This window comes from Lepisma saccharinum, chromosome 30 (genome assembly GCF_977018435.1).
Source record: "Lepisma saccharinum chromosome 30, izLepSacc3.1, whole genome shotgun sequence".
Taxonomy (NCBI): Eukaryota; Metazoa; Arthropoda; class Insecta; order Zygentoma; family Lepismatidae; genus Lepisma; species Lepisma saccharinum.
Window position 1 is genome coordinate 22,728,323 of NC_139258.1, and position 22,743 is coordinate 22,751,065.

Genomic DNA, 22,743 nt, shown 5'->3' on the forward strand with positions numbered 1-22,743 from the left:
TATGTCCCGGATGGCGCAGTGGTTGTGTCGTCGCCTTGTAATCTAAGAATCTCGGATTCGATACCCAGTGGAGGCACATAGTGGTTCGGATCCCACTTTAATCCAGTCCCGATTATCCTTACTGTGCATAAAGTGGACTTTAAACACCAAATCAATCAATCAACTGCAAATCCACATTAAATACCGAGTGATCAAAAAGTCGCGCAACCCATGTAACATTTGTTTGAAACTGTGTTACCTGGGCGCATCATTACGAAGCCACTATGGCCGCCCAGGTCTCCCGATGTCACCTCGCCGGACTTTTTCCTCTGGGGATTTCTGAAGTCTGCGGCCTACGTAACGCATCCACACACTTTAGATGAACTGAAGACGAATATTCAACGTACTGTGGACAACATTTCATGTGATACACTCCAGAGGGTCTTCAGGAACATGATCAAAAGGGTGCACATGTGTGAGGAACTGAATGGTGGCCATTTCCAACATCTTTTATAGTCTATCCATGGGTTGCGTGACTTTTTGATCACTCTGTACATTTACATGAACCAAGACACCTCTGTCAGGTGAAACATGAAACACATCTTCGCGTATTTTATTAAAGACGCACGTTAGTGGCGAGAAATTATTGCTGCCCCCGGTGACGGATACCGTACTGTTAGCTCCTAAACGTCTTTGTGCGACACTGTTTTAGAAATAATTTTCGGCTTGTCAAGGGTGCATTTTGTGGGGTTATCATTTCGGTGCTTGCGGTAAAATCGCCCCCAAAGCCCATGACAAGAATCGAGATAAAATTTATTTTTACAGAAAATGTTCTTTAAATTGTGTATAACAATGATTTTTTTAACCCTGACCTTTGGAAAATTTATGCTAGGAAACGTATTGTACGTGATTAAATTGTGGCTGCTTCTAGTATCGTACTTCATTACCAAAGCTTTCTGTTTGCTCCCGTGTGTAGAGATCACCCTCGAGTGGTCGGAGGAGGGATCTTTTCAAGTAGTCCCTGAGAGACAGCTGTTCCTCAGACATATTCCCTTTTCACGCAGGTAAATCCCCACCTCCTCTTTTTTGTGTAAGGGGGAAACGATGCTCCACTTTCAATTTTTGTACCCCAAAAACGCGTAGGCCCGCGGTCAATAGCTCTTTTTATTCCTATTTCCTGCAGCAAGTGACCTATTCATGCTCCCCGCTTGTCCCAAAGCAATTCGGTCCAGCCTGCAGCGCCGAACAATAGCCGCGCTACCTGGGAAAGACAGCAATCAGGTCTCTTCCTTCTTACAGCTTTGCTATTTTGCCGCCAGGTGGCAGGCAACACGTGGGGGAAGCTACGTGCGACGGCGGATCGCTCTTATGGTTCCCCCGTGCCGCGGCGTTGCCAGGTTGCGAATCCGTGCGGATTTTTTTTTCTCGTTCCGTTGTTGTTGTCTTCCCTATGATTTCGACCCGCAGGGACTGACAAACGAGGCTGTAGAGAACTCGGTGGCAGCGATTTTTATCTTTGCACGGGCGGAGGGAAGCGGTCATTCAACTTTTAGGTGCCGAGGTAGGCTGCGAATCATTTAAATGTATGGAATCTCCTTTCCCCAAGGTTATCCTCTATTTTTTTTTTTTTTAAATCCGTGGTCTGGTGAATAACGCATTACAATTCTCCAAAGCTTTGAGCCTACAGTTTTAAACGTTTCTATTTTATTTGACAAATTTCGTGCTGAGAAAATGCAAGTATTGTGGGGGAAGTATTTATTTCCACGACGTACATGCATGGATAATGATGAATATTATGAGAAAGCGCTGAAGATTCATACTGTTTACCTCTAGTTTCGGAACGCGCTCCACTAACCTCTGAAAAAGTGTATTCTATCTTGCCCCTTAACTCCTTAACACATGGTATTGTTGGTTGATTTGGCGTTTTAAGTCCACTTTATGCACAGTAAGGCTAATTGGGACTGTACCTACAGTTTAAAGTGGGATCCGAACCACATGTCCCTCCACCGGACATGGTATTGTTAATTAGTGTATAATTTTGAATCATTACTATATCATTTTACGAAATGCAATCAATCATAAAATTTAACACGCTTTCAATGCAGCATTTGAATTTGTAGAATTTATTTTTACTTCAGTATATAAACTTACTATTATTGGTCAATATATCCTTTTTTGAATGAAGTCACATTTTTAAAAACGTGAATTTGTGATCACAGGTTAAACTGTGATTACTCTTCTTACCTGGTCGATGCCAACCTTAGTGGCGGAGTTGTTAGCATATCGGGGATCCCGGCATGGACATGGGTGTTCTTTGTGTTCCTTCATCAATATCATCACTCATCCTCACCGTCGCGACTAGCAGAAAAGCGACGCTAAATAACAAAAATCAAATGAAATCACTGGACGGATGTTGATGAAATGAAAAATGAACTTATACATGTAAAATAGATATTTCAAGTGCCCCTGAGTCAAAAATGTAGTCTGTGCTTCCCACCCCACATGTGATAATGGAATGTCCCATGTACGTGTACATGGCCCTAACAGTGTGTGTACATTGTTATTACGTGATCGAAATGGTGATGTTACGAAAATCACAACTGTGATTGGATTGCAATTCACACTGTGATTAACTGTGACTTCCCCTAATTATTGTTCTCCTGTATCATATGAGAAATTCAAAATTAACGAGGTCTTATTGCTGTATGGATCGCCTAATCATGCGTTCATTTTTCATTTGATCAATAATGCAACAATTTACATTTACAGATAAGTAAGGCGTCCAGGATTTCTGCAGCATATCTGTGGATAACAGAATCATATATCATAATGAAAGTTTCTGTGCGTTCCTAGTCCCCTGCACACAAGCTTGAGGCGTATTCTGATCCATCCTATTTCTTCATTTAGCAGCTGTCAAAATGGACGATAATTTAAATTCGTTCATTATTTTGGCATAATTATGAAGAAGATTTAATCTGCTTATTACTAAGAAAAGGCACGCTGTATGTTAAAGTGGATGAAAACAAGCCAGATGTCCGAATGCTCTGCCAGGTTACTGCAATATTCGGGGGGGGGGGGCTTTAATTTCCGGACGGATCCCCCCCGGGCTACCCCCTGAATTCATAACTGTTGGTACTGATCACTTAACCGCAACGCCGCGATCAAGAATCAGCAGAACATTCCAAGCAAGCAAGGAAGGAAACTTGTAAACCCGATCGAAGTTGAAAGTAGTGTTGCCCACGAGACGAGACTTTGGCCTGTCTCGTCTCGAAAATATTCGTTTGTCTCGGGACACATGATCAATCTCGTCTCGTCTCGAATTTTTAAAAGCCTGTCCCGTCTCGTCCCGTGGGCAACACTAGTTGAAAGGAAGTCTGGCAACACTGTCATTAACTTATTGCACGGTCCTCACCAGGTGTTCGTATTGTTTGAACCCAGAGTCATGTGGGAAGAGGTGATTCATGTTCTTTAAGAGTGGGAGGTTTACTTCCATATGTTCTGTGCCCATTGAATCCCATGTGTCTGCGCAAAACACATGTTTTCCGCCTTACATTATTGACAACCGTACTATACTGGTTCGCGTCGGTGCTTTTTAAGGTAATTCTAGTATACGTGTGTCGTATTCAATGAACCGTCTCAATTGCGTCATTTCTGCATCATCACTTTTCATCGTCGCGATTCGCCTGTGAGGGTAGAAGAATGACGTGAAGTAATGCAAATCGGAATTACAATAGCATCTAGTTTGTGTCGGTAGCGTAACGAGAATTTTATTGGAGGTGCTGAAAAGAAGATACATATCTTCTCTCAAAGAAAATGTTTCTAAAGATTTGTACACTGTAAAAAGTTGACTGAAGATATGACGGTCAATTTTCGCTGCCATCCGACTACCGTTAAAAAAATCATCGTGACCGTTTTTCATGTAGTAATGGCCATTACATAGTTGCCCTAATTAATGTAGATTGAATAATTCAGTTTTAAACAATATATTTATGGTGTAATCAAGTGTAATTTATAATCATTATTTATCTTTATGCATGCTAAAGTATTCAAATTCAAATAAAAAACTGGTTTGCACCGTTTTTATAAAATTGCAGGTAGGCTGTTAAATTTTTAACGGTAAAATATTGTAAATTTTACGGAAATTTCTAACTGTATGAGTGTGTGTGTGTTTATCTGTTGGGGAACACACCCGTTGCTCTTTCCTGCGTCGATCCTACTACATACAGGAAATATACATATAATGTCCGAAATAAGTGGTACACCTTTGTTTTCCTATGTCTGCAAACTAGCTCAAGGCGTGGAAAATGGTTAGTAGTAGTCAGTTTTTACAAACATGGTCAGTACCGTAAAGGCAGTATTTTTGTGTGGATGGATGCGATTTGTAATGTTTTTGTTAGATACATGTCGTAAAAAAGTACATTCTTTACATATTTTTCCTAATCTAGTAATAACCATTGTTCGTTGTACTAACAAAGTAACCCACATTTCTTGAACATTGACAGGGTGGCTACTCACGGAATTCCTTGAATTCCGGGAATTATGCGTGAATTCTGCTTAAATTTTTCTCCGTAGACGTTAAAAATTACAACTTTTATTAATCCAAATCCCATTCATGTTATACATATTTATTCTCTCAATCCGTTTGCTTTGTTAGTGCCCTTTGCAGACAGACGAAAGATAATGGCAATTTATGATAATCTTGTAGTTGATTAGAATTGACGAGCTGTATCTTTGCGGGTGGCCTTGGATACTCCGCCAGAGTGTGAGAGAGAGACGCTTATGTAGTTGCCACCTACTCGCCGTTTGGGTGGTTGATAGAAAGGACAGAACGCAAAGATCATGACGCGCAGCCGGTAGCTCCTCTCCCTTGCTACTGCGCAGCCGGACTTGGGCAGGGTTCACCCGCAAAGATACAGCTCGTCAACTCTAGTTAAATTTGAAATTGTTAAACAATTAACAATATTTCGTAGATGACTATATCCCGTAAAATTTGTGACGTGTTTGTAGATGTGCTGTATTTCTAGTCTTAAGTATTCGAAATGACAAATGTAAATTCCGCACCTTAAATTCAATATATTGTTCAATTGAATTGAATTAGAATTTTGGATATATTGGAATCGCACAGGCCCTTTATATTGTTAATGTGTGTGTCTGGGTTGTGAGGCGGCGGTTAAACATAAGGTTGAAATAGAGAAAACATATACTTATACCCTTGAATTTTTGGAAAGCTCTCCTTGAAAACCGGGAATTATAATTGAATTTTATCATGGTGCTAGAGTGGCCACCCTGATTGAATATCCACAATATTTTCTTCCCTATGTTATTGGCCTATTCCTTCCAATAAAACCATGACGTCATTTTCTCAGAATTTCTGTTTCCCCGTATTTTTTGTGCTGATTTATTAGTTAATTTGTTGATTTACATTATGCCATCTTTATGTCCGATTACATACATTTTGAATAATGTTCCTTGGTTATTCAAGGTTTATAAAGAAAGATTGAAAATAGTCACGGTCAATTTGTCGCTGGCTGTACCTGGAGGTTTCATTTTCGTGGCGCCACCTATAACGACCATCTGTTTTCACTTGGAAATGCGTCTGTGGTTGTTTCAGGAACAGATTTCCGCAGGGTGTATTTTTCGAGAGGCCACTCCGCTGTGCCTTCCTGTTGGCGGACGTGCTGCTTAATTTTTCTTCTTCCCCCCTCCCGACCCCTTTGTACCCTTATCTGCGGCAACCCCGTTGCCCCTAGACCTTCCTCTGTTTTTCCCAAGACATCAAGAGTACTGCCCCGAAGGTGGTGGTGCTGTGGTGCTTTTGTCTGTTGGAAAACCTTGAAGCTGGTGCCCTGTTGCCACTGCGGGGAGAGTGGATCGTAAGGCAATTCGGGATTCTTGACAGTGTTTCCAACTTGTAGAGCGAGTTTGAGTTTTAGGTTCATTTTCATGCACGGTTAGCCTAATCGGATCTGGGCTTCCAGTTTGTGTGGCCCTAATCATCATGTGCCTCTACCAGGGATCGATCCTGGAATCCCTCGGGTAGACTGAAATCCACCTACAATAAGTAGTGATCCTTTCTGAAGACACCCCACGTAGTAAGTACACCATGGACTGCATTTTTCAGACTAACGAGGCTCAGGCTCTTGGACTCTCAGTCAGTATAATTATCTGTGTGCTGTCCATTTGTGGTTATGATTGTCCTTTATCTATTTCGTCTGATCCTTAACCGTCATCATATTCGTGATTAGCCAAAAATGGCAGAAAAGCTAAGTAAAACAAACCAACCAGCAAGTTGTACTGTAACCCTGAGCTACGGTATTTTCCAGCTTGTTCCCATCCATTTGTTACCCATTGGGTATTTCTGGATATCCAGGAATAATATTAGAGAGTTCTACTTATTCATTTTGGACAATATCTGTCAACGTATTGGATATTCAGAATTGGATGAGTTTTTGATATCCAATACAGGCTTGGGCTGCGTATTGGATATCTAGCATTGTTTTAGTTTCAGATATCCAGTTCTGGATATCACATGGGCGTCCAATGAATATCCAGAATTTGATATCCAAAACTGGATATCCAGTGGATATCACTTGGAGATTTGTACTGTTTGGGTTGTTAAACGATGTATATATATATATATATATATATATATATATATATATATATATATCTCCTTTCCTCCTTTGCGACTCTTCTGTATCCTTTTTCTTCCTTGCTATTGGTTACATAAGAATGGAGTTATATGGAGCCAGAACCCATTAGACCGGATTATGTTGCAAATGACCCACGTTTGGCTGCAGTTGCAGACGCCAAGGTGAGCTGTACGCAGAGGGAAATGGTCAGCGCAGGTGGCACTCGCATTGTGGGTGTGCACGTACTATTATTTACGTGAGGTTGTATTACATTTGGGCCCTGGTTAACAGCTATGCTTGGGAAGGAATGTGCGTACAAGAAGTGTCTGAAGATTAACTCGTAGATGTTGTCTGGTGCTTGGTGTCAGTCGCTTCTTGAGAATTGTGTTCCCCGTTTGCTCAGTTCTATACACTCAACAATTTATAGCTGGACTAGGCTATTTATATTCTCCTAGTGTGATTTTAGCAATTGAAGGTCTCTGAGGTAGAAGAGATACTGTACAGGGTGGTCCGAAAGTATTGTTATCCCCTGCAGAACAATTGACGAAGGTACCGATCCAGAAGATGAGCATGACTTTCACCATTTTCTTGACACAATGATTTGTCTGCATGTTCTCCGTGACATGATTGCCTCTCTCGCCTGGGTGTCTGTGTTAAACCTTGCAGTGACGTCATATTACACTTCCCTTATTGTTTTACTGCCCTGTGGACGATCAAGTGTCCATACACATGCTGCTCACCATTCATCCACACTGTGGTTACTTGTGCCAGCCATCTGAAGGTAGAGCACAAATTTAATTAGTTTATCTGTGATGACCACAGAGGGTAACAGGACATTCGGACCACCCTGTAGATAAATTGTTTTCAAGGTGTACTTACCAATTTCAGAAGGGTTCAATGAGTCCAATGCAGATTGCATGACCTGGAAATTACCGCGATAATTGAAGGATGGCTCTTTTTTACTTTGTAATTCAATAAGGACCAAAATGTCACACCGTGTTTTATCCCGAGCCCTTCAATTAGAATATTAATAATCATAAAATATGTTTTAATATACATGTATGTATAATGTATGGCGTTGTGGTAAAGCTGTCGCCTTGTAATCAAGATGTCCCGGGTTCAATCCCCGATGTAGGCAGTGCACTTTTTGCCCCTTCTCAAGGTTAATGGCTATGAAAAAAAAACACTTGACTGAAATTCTAAAATTAATTCACAACCATCTTTTTATTGTAAACCACGAACCGAGACTTTATTTAAAAATTGGGAAATTAATCTTCGTGTTTGGTTGTCGTCCACATGTTTGATTATCCCTTGACCCATCTCATCCTCATCTTTGCGATTAGTGAAAAAAGTCGGATTATGGCGTTTAAAATTTTCCCACCAGCGACATTAACACCATTGTTTTCAGAATTTACAGTTTTTCCTCAACCTCCCCCCCCCCCCCCGGTCGAAAACGCAGAGAATATCTCGTTTCTGGACACTGGTTGCTGCCGGCGTAGACGTGGCAACGCGGTCCTAAACGCCCACCAGGTTTGCGCGTGATGGTCAAGTCTTGGTTGTTCCCAAGTTTTGCCCTCGTGGTCAAAGCTCTCGCGAACAGGCAGGGGAGGGGGGAGGTGAAAAACCGGCTCTGTTGGGATAATAGTTCCCTCACTCATTGTTGAGATTTCTGACCTTGAAACTCTGTAGGAGAAAAGGAATCGAACTTCACGTACCGTTGTTCGGTTCGAAGATTCTTATTTCGCTGTTGGTCGGAAGATTCTTGCTGTAATTGTAACTTTATTTCTGTCCCAGGGTGTACCTTGATTCTACGTGGGAATTTTACGTCATGGTTCCCGGTATTGTTTTCAAGTATTTGGTTTAAGTGCTTCTGCCCATCCTCTTTTCTTGTTTGTGTGTGTTCCTGCAATGTCGATATTTATGGGCAAATGCCAGGCCCAAATTTAGGGGAGGAAAAGTGCTTTGAAAGGGCCACTGAATGGGCATACTGAAAAAAATTGTAACTAACTCTATGGCACTCCTACACCCGAAGGATTATTGCTGCAGAACTGTATTTCCATCATCCTTATCATGGACATGATCACGCTACGCTTGACCACTCTTCAGAAGTTCTTTCGAGTTCATCTTACCATTCTCCGGCCCCGTGGCGGAGTGGGTAGCACACCGCGCTACGACGCCAGGGGTCCCGGGTTCGAATCCCGACCTCGGCGTGGATGTTTGTGTGTCCTTTCATCATATCATCACTCATCCCCATCTTCGCAATTAGCCAAAAGTGGCACAATAGCGAAGTAAAATAAAGCAAATAAAAAAATAACAAATACCATTCTAACATCGTCGTGATCTTCCTGCAGGTCTGTTACTATCAGGTTTTCAAATAAGAGCCTGCAACCTTTTCTCTTCCATGCCGAAAGTTTTGAGTTTTTAAGCCCATTTTATGCACAGAAATGCTAATCGGGACTGGAACTGCAGTTTAAAGAGGAAACCGAACCACTATGTTCCTCCACGTATCGAACCCTGGACCCCTTGAGTACAAGGCGACGACTTTACCGCCAAACGAAGGCCTTGTGATTTAATTATTGTAATAATTTAACTGCAGATTATGCAGTTCAGTATGTATCAAGTAACCCCTCTATATGCGCGCTGATATGTATTTTATAACTAAACTGAAGGTAGGGGGGTGTAACGAGTGCACTCACGATCCCCGAAATGACGTGTCAATCATACCCCGGCACGGGGCCAAACGTCGTTATGTGTATGGGAGACCGGTCGTGACTCTCGGTCCAGGTTTTCAAGTTCGGTACTGAGACGGTCGTTTATTGTCATACTATTGCGAGGCGGGGATAAATACCTTGAAATATTACACTGTTTAGTTTACCTTTGATATGTAGATTCGAACAATCATAAAACACTAATAGCATAATATCTGGTACCTGAAAAACGTCAAATAACAACACTGACGAACGGTAAAAAAGTGAATATATATTGTAACAACAAGTAAAATATTGCAATCAACAACTGTTTACAAAACCTCCTCACTCTCACAACATTCACGCTATCTCTCTTTCACACACATGAGGTATTTTTACATGTGAAGTATGGATACAAATCATGGATCTCATTAACATATCATTCCTTTTAATTTTTTAAACCTTTATGTGAATTTAGGGCATTTTGTCTGCCAGCTCCTGTGCTCTTTTAAATTAACTTAAGTGCCAGCCCTCGGAAAGCGGTTAACTAAGACAATTGGGTCGGCGTGGTTAAATCTTTCGTTCGAATGAACGTGTGCATCGAGTCGTAAGGACTACATTATACAAGTTTCTCGGACGGGGGTCTTACACACAAGCCTCTCTCGTCCAATGAGAACAACTACTCAATTACATAGTGATGCAAAAACTTAATTGGCTCCAGCTGCCGGAATACACTAATCAATCGTCGGCGCGAGCAAAAATTACCTTAAAAACCACTATGCAACAAATAATACTATTTCACGCACACGACCTTGCAATAAAAACAACTACGCTTTCCACAATTAAAAGAACTCATCAGTCAACTATTGACAAATTAAATGGCGCGACGGGGCGGTCGGTTACACAAGAAATGGAGCACACTTTGACAATTTATACTAAATATTAAAGAAATGAAATGGAGCTTCTAACGCTGAATGCAGACAATTAAATTAGCACATCTGAACATGAAATTACCCTTTTTTATAACAATACCAAAACAATTTTTAGACGCGGAAATTAGGTTTAGGTTTTTCCTGAGTAACTTTGCGAATAAGTGAGACTTCGGCGTTAACTGTACGGTGTTGATACTAACGACGCACGTTTACATGTACATAGACCCTCTGAAGTATACTGTACCAGACTCTGCTACATGGCGTGGTCATTCATCTCTCCTGGACGCGGGACTTGCACACGGTTCCTTTGTGGCGAAATTGTCCTCCGAGGTCGATCGCGACGAAGAATAATTGCGACGATCTGGTGTACTTGCACCTCCTTAGAACTTCGGGCGTTCCTCTTGCCACTAGCGTCGGATGTACGTGGTCACGCGCCGGTTCGGAATCTCTCTGGTGGCGGGCTTCGATTTCGGCGTCGTTCTGGAAGCGTCGTTCTGGAGTCGTCCCTCAATCTCTCCCCCTGGCTTCGATCGGCGTCGTTCTGCAATCATCTCTCTCTCTGGAAACGTCCTTCGGGCTTTGGTTGGGACGTCGGTCTGAAAGCGTCCTTCGGGCTTTGGTTGGTGTTTGGTTTTGGTGTCGTCTTTGGCGTTGGCTGACTGGCTTCATCGGAAGATGGCGATGCATCGTTGCGGGGTCAGGGGAAGCGACGTCCCCCCTTCTCTATCTTCTCTAGCCCTCCATCCTTATGTAGTCCACGCTTGGCAAAAACAAATCACCGCGTAATCTTCACCAAAATAAGGCGCACACTGGTAACGCTCTATCTGCGATTCACTCACGGTACGTAAGGAAACAAAGTTCACGGACACAAAACAATAATCACGCGAGAGTGTAGCGCGGAGATGCTCTCTCTATGAAATCCGGGTAAAAACTGTCTCTGGGATCGTGGTACTCTTGTTTATATGTCCCTTTCGAATTTGTCCGTTGGGGATGACGCTAAGGTGGCTTGGCTTCGCTTTCTCAGGGGATGGAAATGACCTCTCTCCATTGTCTTGAAACGCGGTCAAGTGCGCGTCGTCGATCCTTGCAAGCTTGAGCTCCAGCTGGCTTTCCTGGTCATCCGTGAACATGGGTTCGAACGCCTGCCGCGACTCAAGCTCGGTAGCGGCGAAAACAATCTTTCCTTATCTCCGCGTTGGTGCAAATATGTCATGTCCTAAGCCGAAAAGACAGTTCCGCTGTCACTCAAGAAAAACCCGTTCCCAGCTCCCGACGTCTGCCTCGGATACAAGTTTATCCACAAAATAAAATACCTCACACTTTTATATTTGAACATAAATGAATCAATAAACAAAAATAATTTTTATCGAACTGCGTTTTACATGTCACTAGATACCGTGACAGGGGGGGGGGGGCATAATCTTATTTTATTCCTCTCTTCCGTTACTGTATAAACAATCTACCTGAGTGAACCTATGAATCTTGAAATTAATGCTCCCACTGACATACACTTAGATATGACACGAACATTTTCCATTGTAATAGATAATGTGGTTTCATCTATTTCTGAGGCATTCTAAGCAAGGTTGTTCAAAGTTCAGGAAAGCATAAATTCTAATGAGTTTGTTTGGGTTCCGCTACAGGACCGGAACCTTTTTCTCGCACAATTTAAATTCGGTCCAAGTTGCGTATTGTATCATTGATAGAGTTCCTGGACCGTATTTAAATTGAGCCTGAATAAAGGTTCCTGGACCGAATTAAAACACTTTACAGATAAAAAGGATCTTTACGGTCTAGAACCCATTTACGCTTGCTGATTTTCTCTCCTGGACCGGAATTGACTTTATTTAAAATTCCTGGACCTTTAACTACCCTGATTCTAAGTTAAAAATAAAGTCAAGATATTCTTTCACATGTTAGTTGTAATGAATTGAAATGTGAATTAATTTAATGATACATATCCGAAGAAATTAGAACAGGCGTGTACGTGAATGTCTGCTGAAAGTCTGCAGCATGACCGTGTCTACGTCTACTACATCGGGACGTGTGGTAGCTGCAGAATAGACATGAAAAGAGTTGCAGGGTATTTAATATAGTTGCACACACAGTAGGGTTGGATTGACGTCTTCCTCTTTCCAGCCCTAATGTTTACAAGATCTGACACGCGTCACGCGGTCCGTTTGTGTCCGGACAACTCAATGGCTCATCGTCAGGACGTAGGAAAGTGTGGGGGCGGGAAGTTTGCTAGGTGCGACGAAACTGGGTCATTTGCCAGCTGAGAGGTCTCGTGCTGCTAAAAATAAACCAGGCAACAGACTTTGCGCTTCCTTTGCTTCGGGAAATTTGCACGCGGTTTCGGATTTCGACTGAAACGTAACTCCCTCGTTTCACCCCCCCCCCTCTCTTTTGTGACAGCTGTTTCGGCCACGTTCACGCTGGACGTCATCCAAGTCCGTATTTGTATTGCCTTTCTTCCACTTTTTGGCTAATCGCGACGATGAGGATAAGTGGTGATTAGAACGATCGCATCCCATTTCGCCTAATGGCTTATCAGCGCCTCTCAATCAGATCGAACATCTGGCCACCATTTTAGGCGAAATGACGAATTCCGTTTCGCCTAAACCGGTTGGAAGGGAAATATTTGAAGTGAGGGAAATTTTGACTGTTATCAATGTAACCATCAAACAATTCGCAACATGTTCCGATTACGAACACTCACATTAGCCAAACAGTCAGGTGTTGCTCATAAAAAGGAGCATTGCCACACAATTCAGCGACTGGAAGAGTTTGTATTTTCTATAAGAAAAAATAAAATACACTACGCAAAGTAACATCTTTACAAAATCAGACATAACTGCCTTGGTCGTATGGTAAGCGCTAATAAATTACGTACAATGAAATTCAACACAAGAACTTAATCAAATGTACCAAATGAACACAGTATGATGCAGTATCAACATAATCATATGAACTTATGACTCCATTTCAATCTCTGATTGATTGGGATTGCCAACTTCAAGCAGCTTCATTGCTGTTCTTGTTGTATCTAACCTAAGCAGGTGTGCGACTTCAAAAAAAGCTAAGGATGAATTAACATAAACAAAACAGAGCACGTATCTCGCTGTTGAGAGACCATTAAAGTTCTCTCATTTGGAATATTTAATTGAGGGTATTAGACGAAACGGGGCTATGCCTGCACGCAAAGAACAACACCGAGACGGGTACTCGAACCGAAGAAATTTCGACCACTTACGGAACTGTCACCGTGCTGGCTAAAGTTTAACTCAAATGCATAATTATTTCAAACCCTGTTCGAATGTAGGACGAACCCGCGAGTTTTGTTCTAAGCACAGTACCTATCGACAATTTTTACACTGACACCTCACTCGTTTGGGCCGGATGTAATTAGGCTGCCCCCGACTTGTTGCACTAGTTTTGCTTTCCCAAAATCAGTGAAAAGCCTGATTATATTAACTTATTATCAGCCAGTGGGTAATTGCCTAAACTCTTGAGCGTTCGTAAGTGAATTCTTTGATATCCTTTATACAATACCTTAAAGAATGACAGCCTGGATTGGTATACAAGCTCTCTAGTTTCGCAGAACTAATCAATTTGTGTTGTGACACTGCTATAAACAGGTTTTCGAAGTGTTCGTTGTTTTGATTAGAATTTTGTTATTTAGCGTCGCTTTTCTGCCACTTTTGGCTAATTGTGACGATGAGGATGAGTGATGATATGGTGAAATTGATGAAGGGACACTCACAAAGAACACCCATGCCCATGCTAGGATTCGAACCTGGAACCTCTGGCGTCGTAGCGTGCTGTGATAACCACTATGCCATGGAGAAAACAGAAGTGTCTTTAAATTGGGTTCAGATTTTGTTGTTCCTTTCAGAGTGGCCCTGTACCGAATACCTTTAATCACGATTGTACAGTTATATGGCGTTTTGTGCAGGACTTGGGGAAACGGACAGTACAAAAGTTCCTTTGCATTAGTGGAAAGTTCATATTGGAACGAGGAAACACGTGCAATTTTTTCTGCGTACATTCGCAAATTTCTCGTTCGTCCTCTGCCCACGATATCATCACGGACTTGGCAACGTTTCTTGTATCACTCGTGCTGTCGTATTGATTAAAAAGGCGACGTTGCCACGTGCGTGTTCGCACAGAGCACAAAAGTAGGGCACGAGTGTGTGTGCGTGGTGCATGAGCTCACGGTGCGTGGGAACGAAACAGGCGAGGGAGTTGGTACAGCGGAAATGCACTCCCCTCAAAGCTAACGAAGTCTTCCGGCTTTCGTGCGAGATGGGCTTTTAAGTGACCATCGAGATAATGCGAAACACTGTGAAAGTCAGCTGGTCATGATCTGATTTGGGACTTATGTCTTTGTATTTGAAAAATATAGGGATTTTCAGATTTCCATGCATTCTCTTATGGAGAGAAAGAAACGAAACAATATTAAGTTACAGCTAATCAAATGGGGGTTTCGTGTTTTTCGACGAGAAATCGAATCTTCCACGTGTCCTCTATCCGTTCATGTGTTTTCCTACGCTATTGGAAGTTTGGTATTCCCAACTAAACAAATACTCCCATAAGGGTAACTACGTTCTCCTACAACCAGACAGCGCGTAGACTTCTCTCTCGTCAGTTCGCCGGGGGGAAAGGTTGGGGGGAGGGGGAGGAACAGTTCGGTCTTCGCGTCTGGCTGGACACAAACTGTTCCTCCTCCCATTAAGACTGAAGATACAATAAGATGAAATATGTTGTAAAGGAATAAGGCAACGATATAACAATTTAAGCACGAACGTACGCCCTTTTTTTTCGGAGCGAGGTGGAATTTTAAAAGCGAGATATCATGCAGCTGCTTTCTAGCTACAGGAGGGAGACACTACAAGATATTTCTTCGTCCAGGGCCCGGATTTTGATGACATTTCATCTTTTAACTGGTAGAACGTAGACATTGCTAACTAGTACAGAAATCCTGAACACTCTCCTCAGGTTCAAGAAATGTAATTTTTTGGGTCATTTTTACAATTTTTAAAAAAATTTGTGTCATTGCATGCTGAAACATAAGAAGTTCAACATTTTCTGCCCTATATTCAGTAGAATGTTATTTTGCGGTACTTATTCTGTGTTTAACTACCAGCGCAACAGCACCATGCACCTTTAATGCGGTGAAATTATTTTTTCTCTCCAAATGTTTACTTGTGCTTTCACTGTATAGAAATTATGGATACCTATTTTTTTGTGTAATACTCTGATATTTTTGAATTCTTCCCAATGTTATTGATTGATTTTGTACGAATTTTTAGGTAATATTTCAAAGATTGTAGGTCATTTTACAGGATTTTTGTTGTCATTTTTCAAAGATTTTTAAGTCATCAAAATCCGGTCCCTGCGCACCTTAGACCTTTGTTTAAGGGTAGTTTGCAGATATCACTATGGTTATTCCCGAGACAGGATAACGAGAAAACGGCCCAGTCCAAGCGCCATGCAGCTTGTCGTGCTGCTTCAGTATGAAAGGTTGCGTTTATTTCTGAAGGTTTGTTTCCTAGTGACACATGTCGCTTTGGTCTCAAAGCTCTCTGTTATATATTCTTGCATTCGAATCGGCCAGGTTGCAGGAATTGTCGAATGCCCTACGACGCGTACAAGTTATGCAAGCACTCCGAACCGCTTAGGCTGCAACTTTGTCAGCTGGTATTTTTCCTTCGCCTTCCAGAGCGTGCGAGACAAAAGATGACCTTCCGTGTTACCCGTGTCAGCACAAAATCTTATTTGATCCAGACGCTTAACATGAACTTACAACCCCCACCCGTTAGGGAACACGAATCCGACAAGTTCGCAGTGTCCACTTTCGAAGCCTCGGCAGCAGAACATACTGCATGGGAAGGAATTTGGAAGCCGTCTGGGTTTTGCTTTGTCCACTCGCAATGTTTCCTTGCGAGTGTTCTTTCATCATCAGCACGGTTAGCAGACCTCCTTGGCGGAGTGGTTAGCGCAACGCGCTATACGCTATCACGACTCCAGGGTTCCAAATGCGGCCTGGGCTGAGTTAGTGTAGCAGTGGCGTGCTCAGGATTTTTCGCAAGTTGGGGCGGGGAGCGCTTCGACTTTTTTCAATCAGCTGCATTTCGCACCGTTGGGACAAAGGCGGAGGGGATATGGTGAATATTATTTATTAATTTGAACACAACAGGTGAATGCCCCATTACAGTGTTCTATATTTTCGGATAAACATAAAACATATCAATGCTAAGGTAAGTTTAAACAATAGAAAGTGTAGTTACTAAATCAATACGTTATAATGATAATACAAGTTGGATTAAAAGAGTAACAAAGTATCAGACTATCCAGTATAAAAATAGCCTATATAAGTACAAAATTTCAAATGTTACAATGTGCAACGTATTATTTTTACACTCGATTTTTAAAATCTGAACCACCACGTGTAAAACAGAATATAAACAGATACGAATATAATGCATTATAATTTACATAAAATATGAAATTAATATAAACTCAGTAAAATTCAAGGCTGAAAGATGTTATGTAGGGGCTTAATTAAAATTCCTTTTGAAACTGAAATCCGCATTCGTTTTGAATATTTGAACGAGTTAATATTTAAAAGAAATCCTTCGGTAAATTATTAATTAACATAATAAATGCCACCGAAGTTCACGGGTTCGATTCCCTGCCTGAGCGTTCTTGTGAGTGTCCATCACTTTCGTGAAATCAGCAATATTCCTCATTGTCGCGATTGGCCAAAAACAGAGAGGGGACGCTAAATAACAAAGAAAATACACTTATGTGTACGTGCGTGTACACACACACGGAGGCCATACTTTGCTCATGAGATCTTCTCAAACCTGGCTAGAAAATAAAAGCAACTAATATTGTTCGGGATAACACTTTAAAACCACATTCCTTGTACATGTAAATTGCACGGTGAACAAGTCCACGTAGATGAAAACATACAAGTCACTGCTCGTCCGCCGAACTCATCCCATATCACCTTTTGTCAAGTTGTCTATTTACAGGACTTCCGGCCCAGTTACGAAGCGTTCACAGTTGTGAGACTTTAAATATACTCGGAAAAGTAAACGGTACCCGATTTAAAAACCCTCCCCGCGCCGGTTACTGAACCTAAATTCCTCCTCTTTTCATCATCTGGTTGGTTTCGGTGCGTGATTTAGGAGATTTGGCAACATCGCGGCACTGTGCGCGTTGTCTGTGCGTCGTGCCAATCCTGGCGATGGCTTTTGGCTCCGCGTTTCTCCGTGCCGTGACGAGTTCAGCCTAATCCTCGCAGTGTTGCCACGTAATGGGATATTTCGCTCACTTTGGGTGGCACGTTCTCGGGAAGGGGTGTGTTGCAGGCAAATATGAATGAATCCATCTGTATTCATTCTTTTGCCGCGTGGCTTGATTTACGAATTTACCGTAATTAGACTCGCCAGGGTGTCAGGTTCGACTCGTTTTCTAGTGTTCGTGTTCTTTTTGAGTGTCCCTTCAATTTAATCTAATCCCTCTCATCATCTTCATTAACCAAAAGTGGTAGAAATGCGATGTAAACTAAAAATACTGCAATTCCTGTCCAGATATTATTAGAATAATTAACTCAAGAAGCCTTACAGTCCTGCTGTTGTATCTCCCTGTGTCAAAGATTGCCGCTTGTTCAACAAACAGGGGGGCAGCGGTGTGTCTAATAGGCTGTTTGACCCACGTTCCTTCGTAGGTAAACGCGGCAACAGAGGGTCACTGACATAAAGGCGGTTCCCGCACCGGATATAAGAGCAGGGAGATTGAAAGTGGGCAGGCCATGTAGCACGACCGGAAGAGTTTACAGGATTCTTGTTGGCAAACCTGATGGTAAGAGACCTGTAAGAAGGCCAAGACGAAGAAAGGAAATCGGTAAGGATGGAAAAGATTGGATTGATCTTGCCCAGGATGGGGACAGATGGAAGGCTTGTGTTCCTGCAGCCATAAACGTTCGAGTTAGTTAGTACTAACAATAATAGAAATGCAGTACTACTTTCAATAGCGAAGTCAAATTTATTAGATCATAAAAAAATCAAATCTAGGATGATCTTTTCGGACTGCCTCTTGCAGACAGACGAAGCTCTGGCGTCTGGATATGCAGCCAGAATAAGCCTCTGTAGGAATTGTGTTATGTCGACACTCCGCTGCGGGGTGGTTATCACAGCAGGCTACAACGCCACGTTCGAATTCCGATCAGGGCATGGCTTTTCTTTGTGGGTGTCTCTTCATCAATTTCATCATATCATTACTTATCATCTTTGCGATTAGTCAAAAGTAGCAGAAAGCGAAGTAAACTGTATCAAACTCATCCATCCCATCGTGTGACCATTCATCCCCATTGTCGCGATTAGCCAGATGTGGCATGGATGTGACTTAAAAATCAAGCAAATCAATTATTACATTGTAACGAAGGATGCACGGGTTCGAATACAGGTTAAGATTTTTTCGAACTCTAAATTGCGAGTTCAGCTCCAGCTTATTCTACCCATACATCAACTGGACTTGAAGCGCTAGCGTATTAAACGCGAAATGAATTACTGCCAGTTAAACTCAAAAATGAAATAAGCGCAATGCGCAAAAGGGAACAACACGGAAACGGAACAAGCCTGAATGGGAAGGAACAACACGGAAACGAACGAAATAAGCGCGGAAGGGAACAACATTGAAACTGAATAAGCCCAAAAGGAAACGCGGGAAATGAACCAACGGCGAAATACAACGTAGGATTACGCGCAATCGTAATAACAGTGAAAGTAATATGGAAAGGAAGATACAAAAACGAAATGAACTTGAAATCGCGTACCGGGAACCTAATTTTTCAATACAGAATGACGAATGACTGTGAAGCCAAAATTAAACACCGGAATAAGTGCGAAAGGAACTGATTAAACGCGACTGAAATAACCGCGAAACGGATTAAGCAATTTACTTTCGCGTTTCCGGCGCGAAAACTTTTACCTGCCGCCGGGAAATTCTGCACTTGCAACACTGCCCGACTCTGTTGTGTCCGTGCCGTACCGCCTCCCCTCCTGTAGGTAATGGACTCACCTACTTCTACCCGGGCCGCGAGGGGGACAAAGAAGCGGCGCAGGGCCTGAGAGTCGTAAGCATAGCGTGGTTGGCAAAGGAGGTCGTGTTGCTGGTTTTGTTTGGTGGGGTCAGGGCATCTTGGCTGGGCGTACAGTGTGTAGTGCACTTCTGGATAAGGAGAAAGTGGTGGACTGTCGCGGATGCTGGACAAAACAGTGCGGGAGTGTGCGTTCGTGGATGTAAACAAAGCGAAAACTGGTGCACCGCGCTGATGAACATTACTGACGTGGCCGGGAGTTATCGATCCGATCGCTCTAGCGTGCTAGGGCCCCCGTCGCCTCCCCCCTTCGCGGGGATCAGAACATAACTGATAACAATTTTTCTCTCCCCCCGCCAGATGTGAATCCATCACGTGTGTTATGTGTACGTATCACTGCCGATTGTAACACTGCCACAAGGCTAACTCAGCCGCCATTATTTTATAACATTTGCGTTCCACTGCGGATGTAGTTTTTTAAAGCATCACTTAAAAGCTTGATCACTGCCAAGTATTATTGTTGATCTCCTTTTTTTTTATAAACAAAGTGAAGCGTTAGTAACAGTGATTTGTGTTCTAATCGTAACATAACACCTCTTCCTGTATTCTGCCTTGAGGAAGCGCATCGTTGTTTGGTGTATCAAATAAGACTGCCTTCGAGGTGACGACATTGTACAAATTTTTTACCACTGTTGCCTGGATTTTGTTTAATCTCATCGGTTGCTGACTTGCAAACCAGCAACCTTCCTCCTGCCCGACCGTGTGCAAAAACAAGTAATACACTTCACTGCCAATTTGCTGTTTGGGGTCGTTTCGATAGTCTAGTCTTGCTGAAGATCTCCGTTACAAAAAAAAAAAATGTTTGCTCAAGATCACATGTTGCACGTGAGGATTTAAGAAAAGTGATTCAAAAGGTAAGTGCCTGAATATCGTTTACTGTTTTTTGTTTCTAATGCATTGTTTCTCAAACTGTGATCGTAGACCAGACGAAGATGGCCATTCCTAAACCCGAAGGTTGCCGCAACAAGACAAGGCTTCTATCTGCCTCTCCTGGGCACTCATGACCATTCTTAACCAATTTCCTTCAGGTCCATGTTAATATTTCCATTTCGTCATTTTTTTGGACTTCCCATTTCGTTTCTCAACGAGAACCCTGTATAATCTTGTATCTTCAACATGCCCCACCCTCCCCAACAGAAATATCATGTGAGGAAGAATATATATTATGCAGTTCAATATCACGCAACCATCTCCACTCACAAGTTATTTTATCTCTTTTGGGTCCAAATACATTTCGTATTATTTTACTATAATAAATTCTTTAATGTGTACCCAAGTGGTCACATCCCTATAAAGCTATAGGCAAAGTCATTGTTACATAGTTGAATCTAAAGAGAAAATTGGTGGAATTACATTTTATGCCTATGTTAACCATCAATGTGTTTGTAAGTTTCTTTAGAAAAACACCACTGTCCGTGAATTCTGAACTGATTTCTAATATGTAGGCAGATAGTCCCGGACTAATGTTCTTGAGACGTCGTATTTGCTCCCTGGGTTTATGTTTATACTTGAAGCTCATCTCGGACACTGTTGGATGGGAATCATGCGTAAAGATTACACACACACAAGAAATAGTGAGTTTTTCTTGTTCATATTACCCTAACTGCGATGAATGAACGAAAGAACTAAAGGATGGAAACTGTAGTGACATTAAAAAAAACACCCCACCGTGTTCATTCCAGCATTGGACACAAATACTAATGAGAGATGTAAGGGAAGACAATCTGAAATCGATCCTGAAACCCACTGATTACAAAGCTGTATATATCCCTACCCTTCTCTGGAATGCATATTTGTCCAGGTATTCTGAAAAAATGCCTGATAGAAGTACGTAGAAGTCTTTGATATAATCTAATCATTTATTCTAGTTATCAGGTAAGGATGTACTGATTGACCATATCAAGATGACGGAAGTAATATTGCGTGGTCTTGTTTGCTTTAATCTTTTGTTCTACATATAGATATCAAGCTCAAACTGCTTTATTTGTGACAATTTTCCAGGAACTTTTTTTTCTTCGCTTTATAGAATCCAATCCAAACGAAGCATTATTATCTTGGGTGTTACACTTGCTTGAGGAACTGAACTAAGTCTTGACACCAGCAAGTGACGAATGACGCTTGCAGCACAAACTGGTCTGCTTAGTAGATATTTAGCTAGGGGTTCTTCATCCTTAGGATAGTCTAGTGTTGACAAAGGTATAGCTATCTTAAACAGGTGGAGGCACATAGTGGTTCGGATCCCACTTTAATTCCCAGTTACAAATAATTTGGGTTAATTTCTGTGCATAAAGCGGACTTGAAAACGGAAACAAGGTATCTTCAACACTTTACCACTAAGTTGTCACTGCTGGTTATCTCGTTCTCTTGTTGCAAAAGCTTTTTGTTGCCGACACAGCAGGTGAACATTCGTTTCCCATTACATTGTATGGTTTGTGGTAACTTACACGAGTTAAGCCGATAGGTAGAAGTATACAAATCCGACATCTTGTGATTCTCATCACATCCCAGGGAGGGTGGTTATTCTGCTGATAGGGTAGATTCAGGTCAACATCGAACATTGGTGCTTTAAAACTGTTGATATCTCGGTATTCAGAGCTCAAGGAAATATGGAAAGTCGTCAGTAGACAACATTTGTAGATTGTCATTCCTTTCTTCACTCGTTTAAAGCAGTTGCTTCAGCTGAAGGTATGACATTCCAGGATGGAGGTCAGTTGCATTGTGATCTGAGCACCACAGTATAGTCCAGCTGATGTAGGGGAGATGGCCTAACAGTACATCGACTAAATATCCACTAATGTGAAGACAGTTAGTTGAAATCATAATAGCTGTGATTTACTTGACATTTTGCACTAATTACAGAATATAAGACCAGTGGCTGAGAATTGTATGAAATTTGACTTGCTTTGTTTAATCGTGTTCTTTTCTTTTAAAATTCCCAATATTTTCCATTAATTAGAGAAGCTTTGAGTTTCTAAATCTACGATATCCGTTAGACAGCATAAGTTTCACAGCAATGGATAATTTAATTTACGCGGTAATATTTTTGGATCTATCTGTGCTATATGCCAAACAAAATGTTTAATAACTCTGGCAGCACCTACTTCTATGCACATTAGCGTTCGTAGTCGTTAACTTTAGGACATACAACTTGTAATTGAATGTAACTCTGCTCTGCACTGGCCGCCCCGAATTGCTGGCTTCAGCATGTGTTTTCATCGCTACCAATAACATGTACGTTCTCTTTACGTGGCCTGCGTAAAGAGCCAGGTGATTCCACCCGACGTTTAAACGCCAAAGTGTCTGGCGTTCTGCCAAATGCACTCGGCGCCTTTAACACATCCGTA

At 41.9% G+C, this 22,743-nt stretch overlaps 1 protein-coding gene across 3 annotated transcripts in view; it reads left to right on the forward strand.

Moving 5' to 3' along the window:
• Utx (Utx histone demethylase) overlaps nucleotides 1-22,743 on the forward strand; it is a 247,578-nt gene that overhangs the window by 79,926 nt on the left and 144,909 nt on the right. Inside the window, exon 1 of one of the 3 annotated variants that reach the window (XM_083115212.1) lies at nucleotides 19,365-20,253. The exons of the other annotated variants lie outside the window; for them this stretch is intronic. The gene's annotated coding sequence lies outside the window, so the exon portion shown is untranslated. Of the gene's footprint in view, nucleotides 1-19,364; nucleotides 20,254-22,743 lie in introns of those variants that run through there. 3 annotated transcript variants of the gene reach the window in all.